General features: G+C 43.1%; 1 pseudogene; it reads left to right on the plus strand.

Moving 5' to 3' along the window:
- The first annotated feature begins 357 nt into the window (after positions 1 to 357).
- On the plus strand, positions 358 to 21016 carry LOC115332578 (annotated as a pseudogene).
- The last annotated feature ends 226 nt before the right edge of the window (positions 21017 to 21242 follow it).

The raw sequence follows: 21242 nt of genomic DNA on the forward strand, positions 1-21242 counted from the left end.
CGTGGTCTACACGTGCATAGCTCCAGCGAGGTTGTCGCACGTGCAGAAAGACTAAAGTTCCCTCGATATATTGCAGCAGAGGTGGCGTAGTCAAACTGGCTGCTGAGATCAGCCTATTGTCCATTTTCATCAATAAATAAAAGCATAAAATGACAGTAGCTTCGACGCTTTTGACAGGCCTCATGAACAATGTTTAAATGTCTGATGACGCAAAGGCCATAACAAACAATTGCTTGTGGATCTCCTTCGCTCAAAGCAGTGAAAGGTTAAACATATGTAATGTCAAAAATAATTTTTTCCGACTATAAAAGCTCCGACTTGAAGTTAGAAGAGTACTTGCATAGTTGCTGCTTTAAGATGAAGCTGATGCCTTGTTCCTTTTTGTTGTGCTTCTTAGCAATACTTGTCGATGCGAAACCTGGAGAAATACGACTTGACGAGGAAGAAAATTATTGGCAATATCAAGACATGCAAAAGGCAAGTTCGAATTTAATTTGACGTGATGTTTTTGCGATATTTAGTAAGCCATATCACTCAAGTGAGATAGTCGAGTACATTCTGCCACATATCATTCTGAAAAGAGTTTATATGAACTGATGAATTTCAGTATGATTAAAATGGGAAAGAACAAATATAATTACTATATATTAAATTTGTGCTCGTTACTTGAAACTTTTAATGGGTTACAATTACAAATTACCGAGCCTAAAATATAATGGATTACCGTTAAAAATTACTTTCGCCCAAAAAATAACGGATTACTTCACTTGTTACGTTACAAATTAGTTTCACGTTACGTTTTACGTAAATTAATCCAGAAAATAATAGAACCAATTTTGCTATTTTGTGAAAAAGGTTCTGCTACACTAATTTTCCTTTCTCATGCGCCCGACTTATGGTGGTCTTTCTAAAAACAAAATCTCAAATTTAAGAGAAACAGTGTAGGTGTACGCCGTTCACCTGCAAGCAGGCAAGGCACCGAAAGCTGCAACCACACACTCCATTCCGCTAGCTTATGGCATCCAAAAATGACCCCTCGAATTGTGCAGACAAATTCCTAGCGGTGCGCATCCTCAGTAGCAGTGTCTACCTCTGCTGCGAGATTCGGAGCTAAAGAAGCGATCTACGAAAGCTACCTTTTAACTCGGGTGTTTCGCCTGGTATTCACAAGAAAACAAACACTTGGTTCTAACGTTACGATGTATAGCCTCTTTAAAAAAAAAAAAACGACTAAATTGCCATATTTTGATCTGCTGTAGTCTCCATACGTAAGTCAGTTAGGAAAATAAAAGTGTTGAAACGGATCCCTTAAAGATGGCTACATTTCCCTTGGTCAGAAAAGAATTAAGGATCACGGGAATGGATGTTGAATTTGCTGTCTTCAAGAAAGCCGTCGATGAGTTTTACTTCTCCCTTTTACGGAAGACTGCTCCCCCGGTGCGTCGATCGATCCCTTTTGCCGTCATGCCCTCGAGCATGGCCGTCCAGGGTGGGTGAAACTGCTCGTCAGAATGGGTGAAGCTGTACGTTGAGTCGTACTGTAACCGTTGGTCAGCGGATAATACGGAGTGGTTCGTACCGATGGCTACTTTGGCTTAGCCGAAGAATCTCTTCAGTCAGCTGGGCCATCAATGTTGACACGGAGCTAGTTAGGAATTTCGGGAACACCGTGCCGGAAAAAGATGGCCTACACGAAAAACATTGGCGACTTCTGCAGCAGTACCAGATAATAAATAATAAATAATAAATAATAATAATAATAATCTCTTTCTTTTCCTTTATGTACAAAAAAGGAAATAGGGGGAAATGCTGCGTGACTTGCAGCTTGCGGAGGCCCTACCCTCTGTGGCAGACAAACAGCTGAAACCTTTTAGACAGCACAAGCGTAAAAAACAAGATACTACACCTTATTACATCGATTAGCTACAAAAAATGTTGTAACCATTGTTTCTAATAACATATCATGTAACATACGTCCCTTGATTTTTTTAGCAATGCCAATATTTTCACTTTCGACCTTATTTAAAACAACGCTAGCTTATATCTTAAAGAGGTTATTCTATAATTAGTGCGGTGAGTATTCACACACCAGTTCTGGCAATGTCTTCTTTCATGCGTCCGGTTTGTTCTCACCAAGCCCGACAGCACGGAAAGAAAAAAAGTTGCTATTTTGTCTTACTACCGTACTGTAGACTCCCATCAAACGATAGTTGTACAAATGATTAATTATCACAATCTATGTTTTCAAAAAAGCTCCTCAGAAGGATAAAAAAAAGATTTTCAATTGTGAGAAATACTTTCTTCTGTGTTAGAAGCAGTGTTGTTAAATTTTGTTTCGTTGATCTTCCCCAGACCACTTGAGAGAACACGTAATGAGTGGAAATCAAAAAATAATGCAAGAGTAAACTCACTCGCGCGGGAAACATAAAATGAGTTTTAGATATAATTTCTATTGCTTTGCAAACGTTTGGGGGGATACATTGAAAGTGTTCAGTTCAAGAATGTGATTCAGTAAAATGACACCAAGAATCTTAACGGTTTTTGCAATCTCGAAAGAAGATGAATTCATCGTGATACTTAGAGGCCACGAAATTTTACGATTCCGTGACCTAAACAGTATGCATTTAGTTTTGTCTGTGTTTATTTTTAGTCCATTGACTTGCGTTCATAAGTGTAGTTTTTCGAGAACAAATGCCGCCGTAATTTTGATCTTAGAAGTTGCTTGGCGCTTAAGAAAACGAGAGGTACTGCCCGCATATGAAATATGCCTAACGTTTGGTGCACATTGTTTGATATCTTTTATAAAAATTATAAATAACAGCGACCCAAGTACACTCTTTTGGTTGACTCCAGTCGACTTTTTTTGGTTGCTAAATTATACTTATTTAGGCTAGCAAACTGCGTTCGATATTGCAATTATGATTAAAACAGTTTAAGTCCAGTTCCGAGGATATCATAGTGCTGTAACGTTTTTTATAGTATGTTACGATTAATTAAAACAAAGAGCTAAGAAATGTCAACATTCACACCTAAAATAAGCTCTTTTTCTTCGATATATTTTAATATTTCTTCTTTTTGCATTATCAACGCTGTTTCAGTTGAACGCTTGTTCCAAAGACCCCGTTGAAAATTAAAGTGTATGCGTTCCTTTTCCCGACTTTCGAAAAAAATCTATAATAAGAAAATGGGACTATCATTTTTAATTATCTTCTTATCGCCGCCTTTAAGATAAGCACAACTTTCGCAACCCGCATAGTGTTTGGAAAACAGCCAGTTCAAATGGACACGTTAAATATATACGTCATATGTCGGATGTAAAGAGAAAGACTGTATAATAACCTTTGATATAACTAAGTGGACCAACCCATTTCCAAACACCGCAGCGTCACGTGCTATGCTAACGAAGTAATTATTAGACGCATTCTACAAAGAGCACCCAAAAAGTGTACCTCTTTTGCAAGTTACTTAATCTAAATTATGTTCCTGCGTATATGGATTCGTTACGCTATTACTTTGTTTCCAGAATACTCCTGCTTCCTTGTTATCTTCTTGCTTGAAGAGGTTTATATTATAGGTGGACTTCGCACGTTTCTACATATCAACACGCTTATGTCGATACGTTTTAAAACTCTATAAATCCTCTGGGTTTCTCCTTTTCAAAAAATTCTGAAGCAGACTTTTTTTTCGTCTATTTTGTTCAAAAGCTCACTTTTCATCCGAGGCTTGCGTATTCATTTCCACTGCTTGGCGGCCCCGTGTGAAAAACTCTCCTCGCACAAATTTTGAAATGCCTGTAGAAAGTCTTCATACCTAACGTCCGCGTTTGTTTGCAAAGAAATTTGGTTCTAGTCAATTACATTTAAAGACGCCCAGAGTATTCTGATGCAGTGTTTGTTATGTTTTGAATTTGAAAAGTACGCTGCGCTGAACCTTTCTTAAGTTTATGAGGTGTGTTTATTAACATAAATATCGGGAGATTATCACTGATATCGGTGCTAATAGCGTTAGGGGTGATGGAGGACGCATCGTGGTTGCTAAGAAAAAATAAATAAGTGTAGCCGTTGTGGATGTAATTCTTGCTGCTGAAATTGCCGTTATTTTAAAACCATTAACGGCAATGCTTGAATCAAGCGCTTTTTTATAAGTTGTATTTTCCTAGCATGTTATATTGAAGTCTCCGCGAAGAAAAATAATATACTTGTTTTCTACTAAAAAGTTTAGTAAGCCGTTAAAAGAAGTTTAACAAATTATTCCCAATTCCAGGTGAAGGACGATAAACCACAGCAACGATATATGTGCCACAGCGCAAACACAGAAATTCAAAATTAGCCATAACTTGAGTAAATTACAATACCAGTTCGCAATTGTAGTCATTTCGTACAAGCGATGACGCGTCGCCCCACCACCTCTTTTTTTATTAGGACAGAGTGAGCAATTCTGATATTCTAGCAAAGTAAAAATGCAAGATTGATCTGTATGCCAACTTTCCGAAAGCATGATAACCGGGAAAGAAAAACCAAGACCACCAAACACTAGATACAGACTGTCATATGTTTCTTTGGCTTACCGAACGTTCAAGCGAACAAAAGATAAACAAACGGGTTCTTTGTATACAATAGACAGCACGGAAAGTCATGCAGAGCGATAGCAACTTGGGACTGAGACAGAAGGCGTCCAGCCTTTGAAGGCGCTTTCCTCTCAGAGTCTTACCTAAAGATGGGAAATATCGATCGGCGTCGTTTTTTATATGAATCACTCGTGCCCCTGCAGTCCTTCGCACAGGAACTTTTCCGCCTGTGTGCCATGCAAACGCATGTCCTTTTTTTTTTGCCTGATTTTTCGCTTATTGTAAAAGATATTTGCCGTCCCTTCTACATTTTCTTGTATAACAATATGTAGCATACTGTTCTTTAGAGTATTCCCTTTCTTTAGCCACGCGTCCATGCCCTGTTGTCCCGTAAAGTGAACAATATTTCCGGGGACGTTATCTTGCCCCGCGGGCAGCTTGTGAACAGACACGATATTGTTCTGTGCTAGTTCGTGGACCTTGAGGTTGTTAGCAACTTGGTGTAATGAGATCATCAGCTACTCGCCCTGCACCCCAGGGGTCCCGTGAATTTTTGAGGTTCAGTCGCCTACTCAGAAATTCCAGTTCCTTCACTTCCTCCAGGAGTTGATCTTGCATTATTCTGTACGCCTTATCTTTTTCCCCTAGTTCTGTCAGTCTCTTTTTTAGTTCTTTAATATCTCTTTTTTTGGCGTTTGATTTTTTTCTCGAAGTCATTGAACTGCATCGACATGTACCAGAGAGAATGTTCCACGCTCTCTACTTTTGCGTTTAGAAGTGGCAGACATTCCAGATTCAGGTTGATCCACGCTCGAACAAACGCAATACTAAGTTCAGCCTGGTTGTCTTCACCGCAGCTAGCACGCGAGGAACCACTCCCACACGTTGGACCCTGGCAGGTCTTTTTTTGGATCTCTTTTTCCTTTGTACGAATTCTCATTTATAGCCGCACATTTTCCGAAATGGTACGTGCTCGCACACTTCATACACTCTATGGACCCCTAACCCTCTTCCATGATGGGCGACTGACATGCCTAATATACACTGAACATTTCACAAATCACGGAAACACGGCAATAACAAGGCGGCAGTGGCAGTTGCAGCCTCAGCGGCGGCGGTGGGAACTTGGGTAACGTCAGAAAATAAAGAAAGTAATGTCTACCGACCTTAAACATTGGATGTGCTCAAATTAGCCAGGTTGTTCAGTTCCCGCCGCCGCTGCCAAATGACTTCCGGATGGAAGCACTCTGCTTATATGCTTTCGATGCCCAGAACTGCGCCTGTGCCGGCCGAGTCCAATGCAGTTCAAGGTTTCCAGAGCAGCAGGGTAGGCCCGCCAACGAAAAAGCAGCAGAACGCTGGCGAGAGCAATCGCCACAGCACCGACAGCTTGGTTCAAAGCACCGAGTATGGCCGAGTCCAGCGCGGATTCAAAAAGACACTAAAACAGTCGAAGTGCTCAGATTAGCTAATGTATCCTGCTGCCGCCGCCACTACCCGAAATAAAAAAAAAATTATGGGCCTTTGTGTAGGCATACCGGATAGGCGACTATCCAACGGTTCCCCGACACCGACGATAGGAATGGTCCTGGTAGGTCCGTTTCGACCTGCTGAAACGGAGCAGTAGGAGTCGCAATCAGTTCTAGGGTCCTGATATCTTCTTTGGAGGCTTCTTGCGGCGTTGGCACTCATGGCACAGTCTTGTGTACTGGCGAACTGTCTTCGGAAGATTAGGCCAGTAGTACTTCTCACGAAATCGGGCCAGGGTCCTACTGTAACCGTGACGTACGGATGTCAGGTCGTCATGGCAGGCTTGGAAGATCTTTTCTTGAAGACCGGAAGAGATCGCCAATAGCCGCGTCGAGTTGCTGTATCTAAAATTATTCTTGTAGATGACACCTTGTTGAATGGCGAAGGTTGGCAATGGTCTTGAGAAGACACGGGTAACTGTACACCCTCGTCCTTCCAAGTCCTCTTTCAGAGTCCGCAGTACAGGACCGTCGCGCTGGAGTTTCGCCATGCCATTGACGTTCCTGCTCCCAGAAAGCTCTCGTCGTCGCCGTCGGTGCAGGTAGGAGCTGACTCAACGGTTTTCTGGACAGGCAGTCGGGTTCGCAGTCCTTTCTGCCTGACTTGAAGACGGTCACGTCGGACTCTTGCGACCGTAGGTTTCAATGAGCGAGGCGCACTGATGGATCTTTAATGTTGTCGAGCCGGCAACATAGGGCCTTTGACCGCTCGAAACGGGTTCCGTACAAATACCGTCGGTATTTAGTTACCGGCCAGACAACGGTATGACATTCCTTATCCGTCGTCGAGTAATTTTGCTCCGCGTCCCAATGGGTGTGGCTAGCGTAAGCGATCACTCGCTCGGTTTTTCTTGCCTCGTCTCGACTATTAGTATTGCCGCGTAGCCGTAGCCCTAGTTGCAGGTAGAGACAAAGGCGGTATATGTGATCGGCATCCCCGCAGTGGCAGCACAGCGGCCAACGGGCGGCCGTTCGCTGCACGTCGGCCTTTATCGGTGCAGGTAGTCCAGGTGGGCGTACTGGGCCGGGTCGTCTCGGTGTTGAACATAATGCTGCCTCACCGTGTCCCGTCGAGTCGGCGCCTGGTACTGGCGAGGAACTAGGGGGACCTCCTGGAAATCGCGGGGTACGTTATCGAAGGGGCTTCATCAAGTGCTGTTACAGCGTTGATGGTGTCTGCAGTTAAAAGGCTCGCTGGCCTTGCTCGCTTATAGGTCACCTATAAGGAGCTCCTGAGCTCCTTATAGGTGACCTCGCGGAAAGAGGCCGGTGCCAGCATTGAGGCTAGTCAATGCGGGGGTAGCAACGTTGGGCAGTCACTGGTAATGGGTGGCTCGCGCTTAGAGGGCCCGCTCGATGCTTGTGGACTTTTTCACGAATGCCTCAATGGTCGCAGGCGGGTTCCGTACGAAGCCCCCAAAGGTGCTTTGTTTTACTCCTCCCATGAGGATGTTAGAATTCTTCGTCTTTTCCTGCGCAAGGGGATCTGCGCGGTCGAACAGTCGGAGGACGTCTTCGACGAACCAGAGGAAGCTTTCATTTGGTCCTTGATCTTTCGCCTGGAGCAGTTCTTCAGCGCGTTTCCGGCGCTGCTGGTTCGCAACGGCGTGGCCTAGCTGCTCTTTGCACGTTTCCTTGGAGGTGATACCCTCTTCGTGGATTTCTAAGCAGAGCGGGACCGTTCCATCCAATGAGAAATAGATTTTACGGCCCTCGGCTCTTGTGTCCATCAGTAATGCATATGGACACAAGAGCAGAGCGTCCATAGTAAAGTGCAGTAGATAAAAAGCCCAGCGTGGCCTTGACGACTGACTCTCGGACTCACGCGCTATCCAGCTGTCACGCCGACACCCCAAAGTTCGCTGCTGCTTTCTCGGCGCTCTTTAATTTATTTCTTGCACAAGTTCACCGGTTAAACCTTTATTTGGAGTTTTACGTTTGACGATCCTTTTCTATTCGCGACATTTTCGGTGAATGTACGTGCGGGTGGAGAATAAACACGAATCTCCTAGAAGTATGGAGAAGCGTTTCCTCTCGACCATGCACGCGGCATTAGGTGGTGATATAAATCGTTCTCAAAAGTATATATCATAATCTGTTGGCTACACGTATAAGATTGACCTTTTTAAAATTTCAGTTTCTGAATAACCCCGATCGAGAATCTTGGTTGTACTATCGAACATATACAACGGAGCAAACTTGTGTGTATGTGAAAGTGAACGAAAATCAACCAAATGGAAGTGATTACGAATTTGTCCAGGAATATAGATTGGGAACACAAGAACATAACACAAAGTAAGCTAGTTAAGCATTTGATATAATATGTGAGGTAATTTTTCAGACATTGACCACTGTGTGCATTCTCTTTAGACAAACGGCGACACTTTATGCGACTCCTTATAAAACAGAGATGCATGCCACCGAACGACAAAATAACAACGCAATGCGTATAAGCCCACATAAAGGTAAGAAAATAGTACAACCCAGTTTTCATCAGATGGTCGCTTACGTAAAATAAGTATTTTTTTATGATATTTTAATATCATATAATAGCTTCTGATCCTAAGGACTAATCGCATGCCTTAAATTGCGGGCACAACGCCGAAGTAAATTTTTTTATGAAGCATCGAATGATGACTAGCTGATTAGAAGCTTTGCGGCGCCACCGTTGATTTACAAAACTGCTCTTACCCTTGCGGTGGCTAGGATCAAAAATTAGTGACAACTGTTAACATCTGTTTGCTCTACTGACTACCAGCTCCTGGCTAGCTCAGTAGATAAAGGGCTCCGCTAGCCTTGGAGAGATTCCGGGGTTTAATCCCGGACCAGGCTAATTTTTTCTCCAGCCACCAGACGCATACAGTGCGCCAGTGGCGCATTATTTCAGGAGGAAGTCAATTTATTTTTAAGTGAAGTTTATCTTCCTCGGGGACTCTTTACAATGATAATTATACCAAATAATATAGCAAAAAATAGTGCGTGCACAGGCAAGACAGGCACACGTAAGTTTAATATCATAGGATTTGGTGTAGAGCCACATTCGACCCCGAGTAACTGAATTACAAGTTGAATTAGTAAAGGCCGAACAGTATTCTGAAGAACGTTAGGGAGCAGCACTAGAAGGCAACAATATAAGTTTTTAGTTTTATGATTTTCTCAATGTCTCTCCAGACTAAACGTTTTTACCTTGTCGTTCCAAAACCTATCCATGTTTAGAGTTACGTTGGTGTCAGTCACTGCTAGGAGAAGTAGATTGGATCAAATAAGCTGATATTTGGCAGATATTTTGGAAGCAGCATTCCTCGCGTGACAAGGCCTGTGCCTCGTGCCTTTCCCACCGCTCCTTAGTGTCAGCTGTACTGAGCATTTATGACTCTACAGCCCATGTTGAATCACAATTTTTTCTACTATCATAATAGGAGCGAATTAAATCTTGAATAGAAAAATATTTAAGCAATTTGAAAGAGGCCCCAGTAGCTTTAGTTATACTTCAAAAGTATTGTGACAGAAGAAGAAGTGATGTTCGGATTAGGAGGATAGAAGACAACAGCAGGGGCGAGATACGCTGAGAATAAAGCGTAGCAACTGGTGTCAGAAGTGGGATCCCGTTCGGGACACCGTCTTCCGGCAAGCATGAACCCTCCTCGACAACCTGCGGATGGGCTTCCGCAACCTGGAGGAGGAGCCATCTCGCCCCTATCAGTTCGTGATCCCGTTGAGCCTAACAGTCAAGCCGATGCCTCGACCGCAATTGCAGCTCTGCTGGATGTCCACCACCAGAGGGCTGCCCAAGAGCTCAGGCAACGCGATGCGGCTCTCCTGGAGGCCATTTCAAGCTCGTTCGAGAGAACATCAGTCGCAATCGTCGAAAGCTTTCGAGCGTTGGCACAACCAAGCTCCCTACCAACCGGTGAAAATGAGCTTCCACCCACGGCTCAACCGACCATCGATCCGTCTGCTACGTATCTCAAGCTACGGGCGCCACAATTTGACGGCACCGGCACCTGGTCCGCCTACGCGACACAATTTCAGATCCTCGCTGCCGCCAATCGATGGACCGACGAGCAAAAAGCACAGGTACTTGCTGTAAATCTCAGAGGGCCAGCATTACAAGTCCTTCACCACATGTCGCCAGAATCTCGTACGTCGTACACCTCTCTAGTCCAAGCGTTGGAGGAACGCTTCGGTGATGGGCATCAACGCTACCGACACCACACCCAACTGCGCCACCGGCGACAAAATTCGGGTGAGACGTTGTCTCAGCTCGCCTACGACATCGAGCGTCTTACACGCTTGTCGTTCGTGGGTTCGCCTGAAGAGACTGCAGATGCCGCTGGCACTGCGACTTTTTTTGATGCAATTGCGTCAATTGAGATTCAAGATGCAGTCCGCCTTTCTCGTCCTCAAACACTTCGAGCCGCCCACATTCATGCGCTAGAAGTGGAGGCCGCCCGTAATGCGTCACGATTGGCTACGAGGAATCCACCTGCAGCACCCGCCTCAGTCCTGCCAAAGATGATCTGCTGGAACTGCCGACAAGAAGGACACAGCAAGATGCAATGTCCCCTTAGACCCCCAGATGCCCGACCGACGGGTGCTCAGGGAGCGTCACGAAAAATATTACTTTTACTTCCTCGGTAGCTTCACCCTCATCCATCTACCTCCAAGGTACAATGAATGCCGTCCCTGTGCGTGCACTAATAGACGCCGGAGCGACAAACTCAGTCGTCCGACCCACATCCTTCGACCAGTTACACCTCTCAGCCATGTCTGCGGGACCTGATTCCAGTCTTCGAACTGCAACTGGCGCTACCCTTGCAGTTTCAGGACAAGCCAATGTTCCCTTCCAAGTTGGTGGCCTGCAGACGACACTACCTGTGGTCATAGCAGAAGTAGCTGAAGATTGCATACTAGAAATGGATTTCTTAAAGACCCACAAATGCGTGCTCGCTTTGCTCAAGGGATCCTTCACGTTGGGGCACAGGCATTTCATCTCGGCTCGGCGACTGTATCAGTGTGCTATGCGAATGGGCTGCCATTAAACTCGCTAACACCGTGTTCTAGTGGTCTGAAAACTCACCTTATACCTCTCTATGCTGCCACGGCCCCTCACCTTCAAGAGAATGACGCTGTTCAACTGCAGAGTTTACTTTCACCTTTTTCGGCTGTATTCAGCAGTAGCGACACTGACTTAGGAAATACCAGTTTGGCTACGCACCGTATCATAACCGGTGATGCAGACCCCATTCGGCAAGCGCCTCGCAGACTACCACTGGCGAAGCGTTCACATGTGAATGACCTCGTTGAACAAATGCTCAGAAAAGGTGTTACTTAGCCAGCCTATGAACCTTGGACCTCGCCGGTCACCCTTGTAAAAAAAGGATGGATCCACTCGATTTTGCGTCAATTATAGGAAGCTAAATAACATCACTAAGAAAGATTATTTTCCACTACCACGGACAGATAATATCCTAGACGCGCTCGCGGGATCTACTTGGTTCTCCACCCTTGATTTCAAGAGCGGCTACTGACAAGTTCCCGTACATTCATCAGACCGCGAACAAACAGCCTTCAACACCGGCAACGCCCTCTATCAACTCACAGTCATGCCCTTTGGGCTATGCAACGCTCCCGCAACATTCCAACATCTAATGAAAGAAGTCCTTGAGGGACTAAGCTGGCCCGCTTGCCTTGTGTATTTAGAAGACATTGTTGTCCTTGGAAAGACCTTCACCGAACACCTGACTAATCTAGATTTGGTGCTCAAGAGACTTCAAGACGCAAACCTGAAGTTGACCCCTAAAAAATGCACCCTTTTCGCTCTGGAAGCCCGATATCTAGGACACGTTATTGCAGCCAGTGGCGTCTCTCCTGATCCACTGAAGTTATCAGCAATCACCGACTGGCCAACTCCAGCATCAGGTGCTGACGTGCTGAGCTTCCTTGGCCTGGCGACGTACTACCGGCGCTTCGTCCCTGGTTTTTCACGAGTCGCCAAGCCTCTATATGCCCTGACCGAGAAGTCCAAGGTATTCAAATGGTCTACTGAATGCCAAGACTCCTTTGACGCACTAAAGTGTGCGCTAACGTCGCCCCAGCGCTGGCTTATCCAAGAGACAACGCGCTGTTCATTCTGGACACAGATGCGAGCAATACCGCGGCAGGTGCAATACTGTCTCAACAACAGGAAGGCCATGAACGAGTAATTGGCTACTACAGCAAAGCCTTCACAAGGCCAGAACGAAACTATTGCACCACAAGACGTGAACGTCTCGCTATTGTCAAGGCTCTTTCCCATTTCAATCACTATTTGTGTGGCAGGAAGTTTATAATCCGCACAGACAACGCAGCGTTGACATGGCTTCTTGGTTTTAAAGAACGAGAACGTCAGTTTGCCCGCTGGATATAACATCTCCAGCAGTACGACTTCGAGATTAAACATCGTGCGGGATCACACCATAGCAACGCCGTCGCCCTCTCTAGGCGTCCATGTAGTGAGGGTTCCTGTCGACAGTGCATGAGCATGATTCGCCGTAATTCGGGCCTGAGTCACACCCTCTGCCCTTTCACCATCTACAACAGCATGTGGTCACCGCAAGAAATACAAGAGGCCCAGTCACGTGACCCTGATGTCAGCCTGTGCATCCAGTGGAAACGAAACGGCCGTCGGCCACAACGTACTGAGATATCCCACCTATCTCCAGCAGCATTAAGCTATTGGGCCCAGTGGGACACACTAGAGTTACGTGACGGGCTTCTGTACCGACGCTGGGAAACACCCACTGGTGACCGTGTCGTGTGGCAACTAGTTGCATCACCCGAATTCCGCGCCCAGATATTTCGACAGCTTCACAGCAGTCCCGAAGGAGGCCATTTTGGCGTCAACCGTACCCTTCAGAAGACACGTGAGCGTTTCTACTGGTTGCAGTGCCACAACGATGTCAAGTTGTGGTGCCGTCAATGCGACCTGTGCGCTTCGCGTAAGGGCCCACACAAAAAAAAGTACAGGCGGTGTTGCAAGAACGCGTCAGTGGAGCACCATTTGAACGGGTCGCCATAGACGTTCTCTGTCCTCTACCACGAACACAATCTGGCAACAGGTTTCTCCTCGTCATAGTAGACTATTTCTCAAAATGGCCAGAGGCCATCGCTATTCCTGACCAAGCCGCCCCTGTCGTGGCAGACGCTTTGGTAGCCCACTGGATATCCCGGTACGGCGCACCCTTGTCATTACATTCAGACCAAGGACGAAATTTCGAGTCACACGTCTTTCAAGATGTCTGTCGACTGTTCAACATCACCAAAACAAGAACGACGCCCCTGCATCCACAGTCCAATGGCCTCGTGGAGCGTTTTAATCGCACCATAGTGCAGACTTTGGCGATGTTTGTCAACAACCATCAAGACGACTGCGACTGCTTTGTCCCTCTGTTCCTCTACTCCCATCGAACCGCAGTTCACGAAGTCACCGGGTACACACCCGCCATGATTCTTTTCGGACGGGAAATTCGCATGCCGTGCGACCTCGCTTTCTCAAGATCACCAGACCGTTCCTCTGACCCGGCGTCTTATGTTGGTGACCTGATGATGCGTCTCGAGCGGACATACGACTTTGTTCAAGGGCGCCTGTCTATCGCTTTCCAGCGAATGAATGCACGATACGACGAGCACACCACGCAAGAAATGTTTCAACCGGGACACAAAGTGTGGCTTTACAACCCTCTGCGAAGACGGGGGCTTTCGCCCAAACTACAGAGTAACTGGCAAGGACCATTCATTGTCGTCACGCGCTTGAACGATGTGCTACACCGCGTGCAACGCAATGCTCGTTCGCGCATGCTCCTAACACACAGAAACCGCCTTGCTCGGTACGAGGTCTGCTCAGCTTGAACTGAACTTACTGCCCTTAATTTTTGAGAGCGTATAGTGTGACAGGAGAAGAAGTGATGTTCGGATTAGAAGGATAAAAGAGAACAGCAGGGGCGAGATACGCTGAGAATAAAGCGTATCAATATTATTACTAAGCACTTTTCACTGTTTTTAATGGAGGCGTGGATACCTCAACAAGCCGCACGCAAAACGCCGATCGCCTGAAAGAGTTAAAAAGACAAATTAGCAGAAACCTCATTTCAGACAAGGGAGGTCACGACTAAAGTGTTTGTGACAGATATTTTAATTTGATGCTTGTATATAAGCTTTTTTAAATATAAAAAGTAGCACGACTAAACCAGATTCTTCACTGATAACACGATATGTTGTAACATACGATTTGTTCTTTATGGGCATGAAATCATTTGAGCTGCACAAATTTTAAAGGAACGTAAAAATATGCGGTTTTCAATGACGTTTCTCAAAGTTTGTATTCCGGGAGCACCTAATTTCCCAATTCGCCAGAGCCTATCATGCCACGCCAAATAATTACAAAAAAAGTGTCAACGTTCTCTTTGGAAGAGTGTCGAGTTGCGTTAAGACTGTCAAGTATTATAAAAAAAAAATAAAGTTATTATCAATAAATGTCTAGACCAGATGGAAAGTGCCCATTTGAGAGGGACTAAATAAATAGCTTATTACAAACGAAAAAATATAAACGAATATATTTTTTTCATAATTACAAGCGATATATTCCGTCCCTAAGTGGTATCATCATGCTTCCCGAAGAATTTCACAGGCGTAGTTAATTGGAAATCTTTTTTTTTAAGATGCCGCAAGTGGAGAAAGATTCCAGTTGATTTACACTGACTCTGACAAATGCGATATTCTAAGAGTTCTGGATGTAAACAATGGTAAGTGGGAATGGTTTCTTTTCCTTAGTTTTCTCAGCTTTAAAAGATATATACGTAAATTGAGCAAAAAACTAGAGACATTATGGTGCGTTCGGCATCTTAAGCGCCCTAAAACATCCATATCGGTCGCTCCATCAATGCTATTTATTTATTTATTAAATATTTTTGTTTTTTATTTATATATTACCTAGATCGCCCAGGAGACATTAATACGGGCGGTCTTTAAAATAACAGTTTTTCCCACATATATTAGAAACGGTGTTCCAAAGCACAAGTATTTCACAAAAGTATAATATACATAAAATAATATTGCAAAACGAGAAGTACATCATAAAATAAGAGATAATAACACTAAAAAATGTAGCAGTTTTATTGAAATGGGTAGAGCGTTGAATCAGAAGTTTTTGTGACGACGTATTCTGGTAGACGCCTGAGCACCACACACATGAACGGCCAACCGACGGCTGATTAATGTATGATCAGGCACATCTCGACGCCCGATGCCTGGTCAAAGAGCTCTGCAGGACGTCCAATGTGGTCCTTGCAGTCATGGACTGATCTTGGAAATAAGTTTTTGAATAATCGCACTTAACATCGAAACTTTTATTTTCAATGGATAATCTACACTTGATGAAATGTTATCTTGGATATAAAAATAGTTGTCCTTCTTAACGCCTGAAGGCTTTAAGGGGATTTCGCAGCTGAATTAAAACTAAAATATGGATATTTTACAATTCCAGGCGGCACTGCGGGTGCTGCTTCTTAACGGTTCGGACTGGGCTATTCACGAAAGAGTCCTTTCTTCATCAAAAAATTAAAGGACACATTCCCGCATTTTTCTCAGATTATTTTTGGACGCTTGTCTGGAAGATTATTTTATTAGTTTAGGATTAGGCGGAAACAAACGACGAAGACTATTAGAGCTTGGAGGCATTGTACGCCTTCGTCTGTTCCGTCTGCATTCCGCGAGCTTAGGCTGCATGCGGGGAAACAAAAATGTTGTCGTAATAGTAACACAAGCTAGGTTGCCATGCTCCCCAAATCTCAGCGAAACGTATATCTTTCTCGCAAAAATCATGCATCCAACTCAAATAAAATAAAATTTGATTTTATATTGGCCAAGTTACTTGATTTTCGAAAAAACAAAAAGCCCCCAAAAATGGGGCTTGATTCGGCCCATGCCCCGACAAATTCGTATTACAGTGTTACGGTTTACCATTGAAACAAAAGAATGATGTCTTAGTTGCCCCTTTCGAATTAATTTCTAGAGCAACAAAATTGTTTTGTATTTCCACGTTCGACCACGGATCGGATAATACCGCAACATGGTCCTCAGCTAATCGCTCCTTCATTAATAAAAGTGGCATCGAGCGCTGATTAAGGTTTTCTCTTCTCCTATGGCACCATGGTGCGTAAACAAATAATATATTCATCCGCGCGCAACCATAACTGAAGCCCAATACCAATGAAAAAATGCAAAACTCACTGGCAGACAAACTCGAAAAAAAATATTAAACAGACTAAATAAAAAATCCTAAAGCTGTCTAAGAAGTCATTCAACAATGAAATAATTTTAGCATCTCTTTTCGGTTTGAAAGTGATGCGGAGCGATTCCCAGTTTTGGGTGTTTCAGTCCAATAAAATACTCAAGCGCAACGAGTGTACGCCTGAATTTGTGATAGTATTCAAACTTAAAGCTCAAGTACATGCAGAATGCAACCAGGACTGCCTTACCAGGCGACGCGACTTCGAAGTGACTTGCAATCCCACATTGCTGGTCACCACACGACCAAGTAGGCTTGAGCTGACAGCCACCGGGTAGATTGCACTGCCTGCCTGGAACCGAACAAATCTGAAAATCATATGATATAAAATTGAAGCCCATTATCCCCAATTTAAAGAAAATTTGAAGAAATCTTTGCTTTGTCAGGCGCATTTGGAGCATTTGATGGACCACTGATGCCATCGTTGAACAGCATTTGCGTTAGTCAACTGCCACTTTAGCTGTTGACTAACTACTTGTGAAGCAACACTATAAAAAAAAAATTAAACATTGAAAATATCGTTAGGTTTTTCAAAACTATCTATTGTGTCAAAAAATATCGATAGTGGACTATCCATATTACTAGCAATGGGGCAATTCGATAGTACTATTGATTCTACTATCAATAGTTGGCTTTTAGTCGAGTGTAGGAACTATCGAAAGTAAATTTTCAAAAATCTGTCGAGGTTACATATAATTCAAGCACTACCCAAAAAGGTAATGACAACGGATATGTGTGGACAGACAAGGCATGGTTTGGAAAAACATGAAATTGAAGGGAGAGAAAACATAGACTTTCATTCTCGTGCAATTAATGTAGAAATAAAACAGAAATGGCTGTTTGCTAGTTTTCCTGCGCAGATATTTTGTGTATTCATGGGGTTCAAATATAAGGTTTCACACTGAAGTATGTCCGTCTTTGTAAAACTCTTCAGTATATTCAGTATATTTTTTTGTCCTGCAGAGCACTCGCTGCGGAGATTTAGCATCAGGGTTTTCACAAATCGGTTTCAGGCTGATGCTTTTTTTTTACTATGCAATTGACACACATTTCTTTTCATAGCCCTAACCAACGACAGGTTAAGACGAACACTCTGCTTGGGATTTTGTTCTCTACTAATGACTATTTACAAGGAATTCCCGAAAATCTAAAATTAGCCGTTGATGAAAGCATTTAGGCTTGTGTTTCATGATATATTGTCACTTGTTTTTCGGTTATATTTTTGGCAGAGTTTAATAACGATGGCTGGGAAAATGTTTACCTAGCTGTTGGTATAAAAAAAAATTAAAATACAGAGGCCGTCCCCTAACCTCTAAATAAATATATCTGTTTAAATTAATGTAACAGAACTTTTGTGGCACTGAATTCAATTTGAACATGCCAGAGAAAATGCTTATACCAAGAAAACATTGTAATTGATGCTTTTATTTTCTCGAATTCTTAAATACTGTATGTTTGGGAACACGACGTTAACTGAATCAAAACTAAATTATAAAAACGAAATTTATTTTTGTGATTCAAGTAACAATATTGTTGTAAATGAGGCATTATTTCAGTTCAATGAATATTGTAAATCCGAAAGAAAATAATGCTTTTTTCGTTCTTGAAACTTCGTTGTTTCGAAAGAAACGCCATACTTTTCTTTTCATGCGGGTAAAGTTATGACCCTGTACTGCACATTTGATCCCCATCGTTAGCTTTGTATTCAAGCAGGTTTCTGGATTTATACAACACATACATAGTTTACGCATCAGAGGCTACAGAAATATTCATTTTTCTGATTGAGCTCATAAAAAGCACAGGGAACACCCCGGAGAGCACTCTAAACAGCAAAAAACAAACTTCTTCCACATCCTATCAAGTTGATATTTTTTATTCATAATTTTTCAATAGTATAGAATTTCTAATCTAATAAAATATTGTAAATAGTTTCTAAAAAGAGTTCCTACCATTTTGTGATTGTTTTCAATAGGTTAATATCGTTCCTCGATAATTATGCTGAACTCCCTATTGCAGTTGCATTTTCTCCGAGCTACACGACATTTCCTGGACATTCTTCGTCCGTCATCGAATAAAAACCCATCAATAGCATTACGTTAGTTGGGTATCGCTATTTTATTGATATTCGACGATAAACAATTTCGCGATAGCCAACTATCGATAGTATGCTATCGATTTTCATGATAGCCGACTATCGATAGCACTATCGATAATAGACTATCAATAGTCGACTATGGAGAGTGCTATCGATAGTCGAATGAACTATCGATAGTGAAGAAACGATCGATAACACTATCGATAGTAAATTTACATCACTGCTAACTACAATCAAATTATCCCATGGGTTTGTTTTGGGTCCATTATTGTTTCTAATATTTTTAATGATAATAATGACGGTGCAAATTCCCAGGTACGATTGTTTGCAGATGATTGTGTTGTTTATACACGATCTGATCTTAGTCAAATAGAGCAATGGTGTAAAAAGTGGAAGTTAAACGTTAAAAATGTGCCCATGTTAGTTTTACCCGCAAAACCAAAAGTTGAAGCATGTTACCAACTGAATAATTAAACCGTAACAAAAAGCAAACAGTTAAATATCTTGGCGTCACTCTGTCAGCTGACTGCACCTGGAACGCACACATTAACGACGTTGTTATGAGGGCCCGCAGAGCGCTTTGATATTAAAAAAAGCAAAATTTAAGGGAATCAACTAAAGCTTCAAAGAGCTGGCCTATCTGTCTTATGTACGCCCAGTGCTTGAGTACGCCTGCACCGTTTGGGATCCTTCTCAGCAGAACTACATTGCTGCTTTAGAAAGAATTCAGAGTTGTGCCGCTCGTTTTGTTTTGGTGCGGTACGGCCGTTTTCAGAGTGTAACCGACATGAAAAAAGAACTGGGATGGTCAACATTGGCATTAAGACGAAGAAATTTGCGCTTGAAGTTTTTATACAACATCCATAACAATAAAACTGGCATTAATAGTTTACATGTTACCACCAAATTATATCTAAAAAAGGAAAGACCACATTCTTAAGGTTAGAGAATACCGCACCAGGGCGGAATTGGGCAAAAGTTTCTTTTTGTTAAAACAATTAAGGAGTGGAATGCCTTGCCCAGTGCTATTGTGTGTGCAGCGAATTCAGAAATGTTTTTTTTTCAAATTTATTCGGCCATTTCGATAATGCCTGATGGCGCTGCAAGACAATGATAAATGAAGAATAAATAAAAAATTACTTCTCAGAAATTAAATGCTTAATTAATAATTTTAAAGGTGTGGTTATAATCAGAAACGTGGTGCGAAGCATCCAGAACCACTAAATTCACCCACATTACAATAATATAAGACACGCACAGTATCATTTATGGCGTTCCGAAATAATGCTCAATTTGGACGCGTTTCTAGGTTTTGGTTTTCTCTCGGAGCACATCTCCGCGCCAGCATTCCGCTCCCCTTAGTCAAAACGCACAACGTTCTTGCGCTGTCACGCGTCTCACGCAGCGGTGAGTCGACACACTGGCACCGACGTCAAACAGGCAAACCAAATCTGACCGTCTGGAGGCTTTCTTATCTATACTCTTGTACGTGCGATGCGTGACGGCGCACGTACGTTGCGCGTTTTGGGCACAGGGAGCGGGACTGCTGGCGCCGGAAATGCACTTCGATAAAATATATCAATTTTGAAATGCGACCATATGAATAATTTTTTGGAACACCGTAAAATGCCGCGCGTACCTTATATAATTATAATAATGGTGGATTTAGTAGTTTTCAATGCTGTGCATTAAGATTCTAATTGGAACCATAGCTTTAAAGTTAATGATTGAGAATTAGGATACTAAAAGGTAAATTATTACGTAATTATACTGAACGCTAGTAATATTGCTTAATCGGCTTTTTGGCCCAATCTAGAACAGACCACTACGACATTCACCTTTTTCTGCGCGATGCGCAGTTTTAGCAGGAGCGATTTCGCCTGCGTTTCCAAAAACACCTGTATATTTGCGCCGAGTTAAGACTCTGGGTTTTAAAATAAAATTTCTTGAATGTCAGGCGCTAAACTAAACCTCTAGCGTCAAGGTAAGCGATACAAATTCAACTGTGGGATAATAAAATACTAAAAATCTTAACGCATTTTTAAAGACTAGTTTAATTATGTTATCTCCTCCCTTCAATTATGCACTGCTTCCACCTTGGCGGCAATACCTTCTCCTTCTTGAAAACGTAAAGTTGCAGTGTATACATTACAGACTTCCATGTGTTAAACCAGTGTAATTTTATAGGCATGCTGTAAAGAACAACTTAATGCTTGTCCACTCATAAATGGCAAGTTCCTTTCCAGCGGTGTTGTTAGTAAGCATAACAGTACTAATTTTCTTTATAGGGCGCGCCTGTGAGCTCTATCTTCACAACAACGCAGTTGATGCTGGTGTCCCTGAAAACTGCAAGAAAATATATGGTAATGCATGCGGGAAAGATGACCTATCCTACACGCAGCAAGTATACTACCCGTGGTGCAAGAAGACAAATGAAGGCCCTATAGACACAACTTCTGCAGAGACGACCCGACAAGAACACTTGGAACAAGTTATAACCACAACATTACCTCCTGTATGCTGACACTCTTTTTGTTTTAAGAATAATTATGGGCGATAAAATAAAGTACCTACACATACGCTCATAAAACAGTCGTTATGAATCGTTATTTGATCCAATATAATGCTGTGTTTAAAGGGGCCGTGTTATAATACCGATTCGTCTGTCTTGTGTGAGAACCAGTTGTTCTGGGTTCAGGGTTGGTCCCTTGGGGCTTTCGTTGC

The sequence above is a fragment of the Ixodes scapularis genome, unplaced genomic scaffold (assembly GCF_016920785.2).
Source record: "Ixodes scapularis isolate PalLabHiFi unplaced genomic scaffold, ASM1692078v2 PGA_scaffold5__190_contigs__length_132052651, whole genome shotgun sequence".
In the NCBI taxonomy this organism is placed as follows: domain Eukaryota; kingdom Metazoa; phylum Arthropoda; class Arachnida; order Ixodida; family Ixodidae; genus Ixodes; species Ixodes scapularis.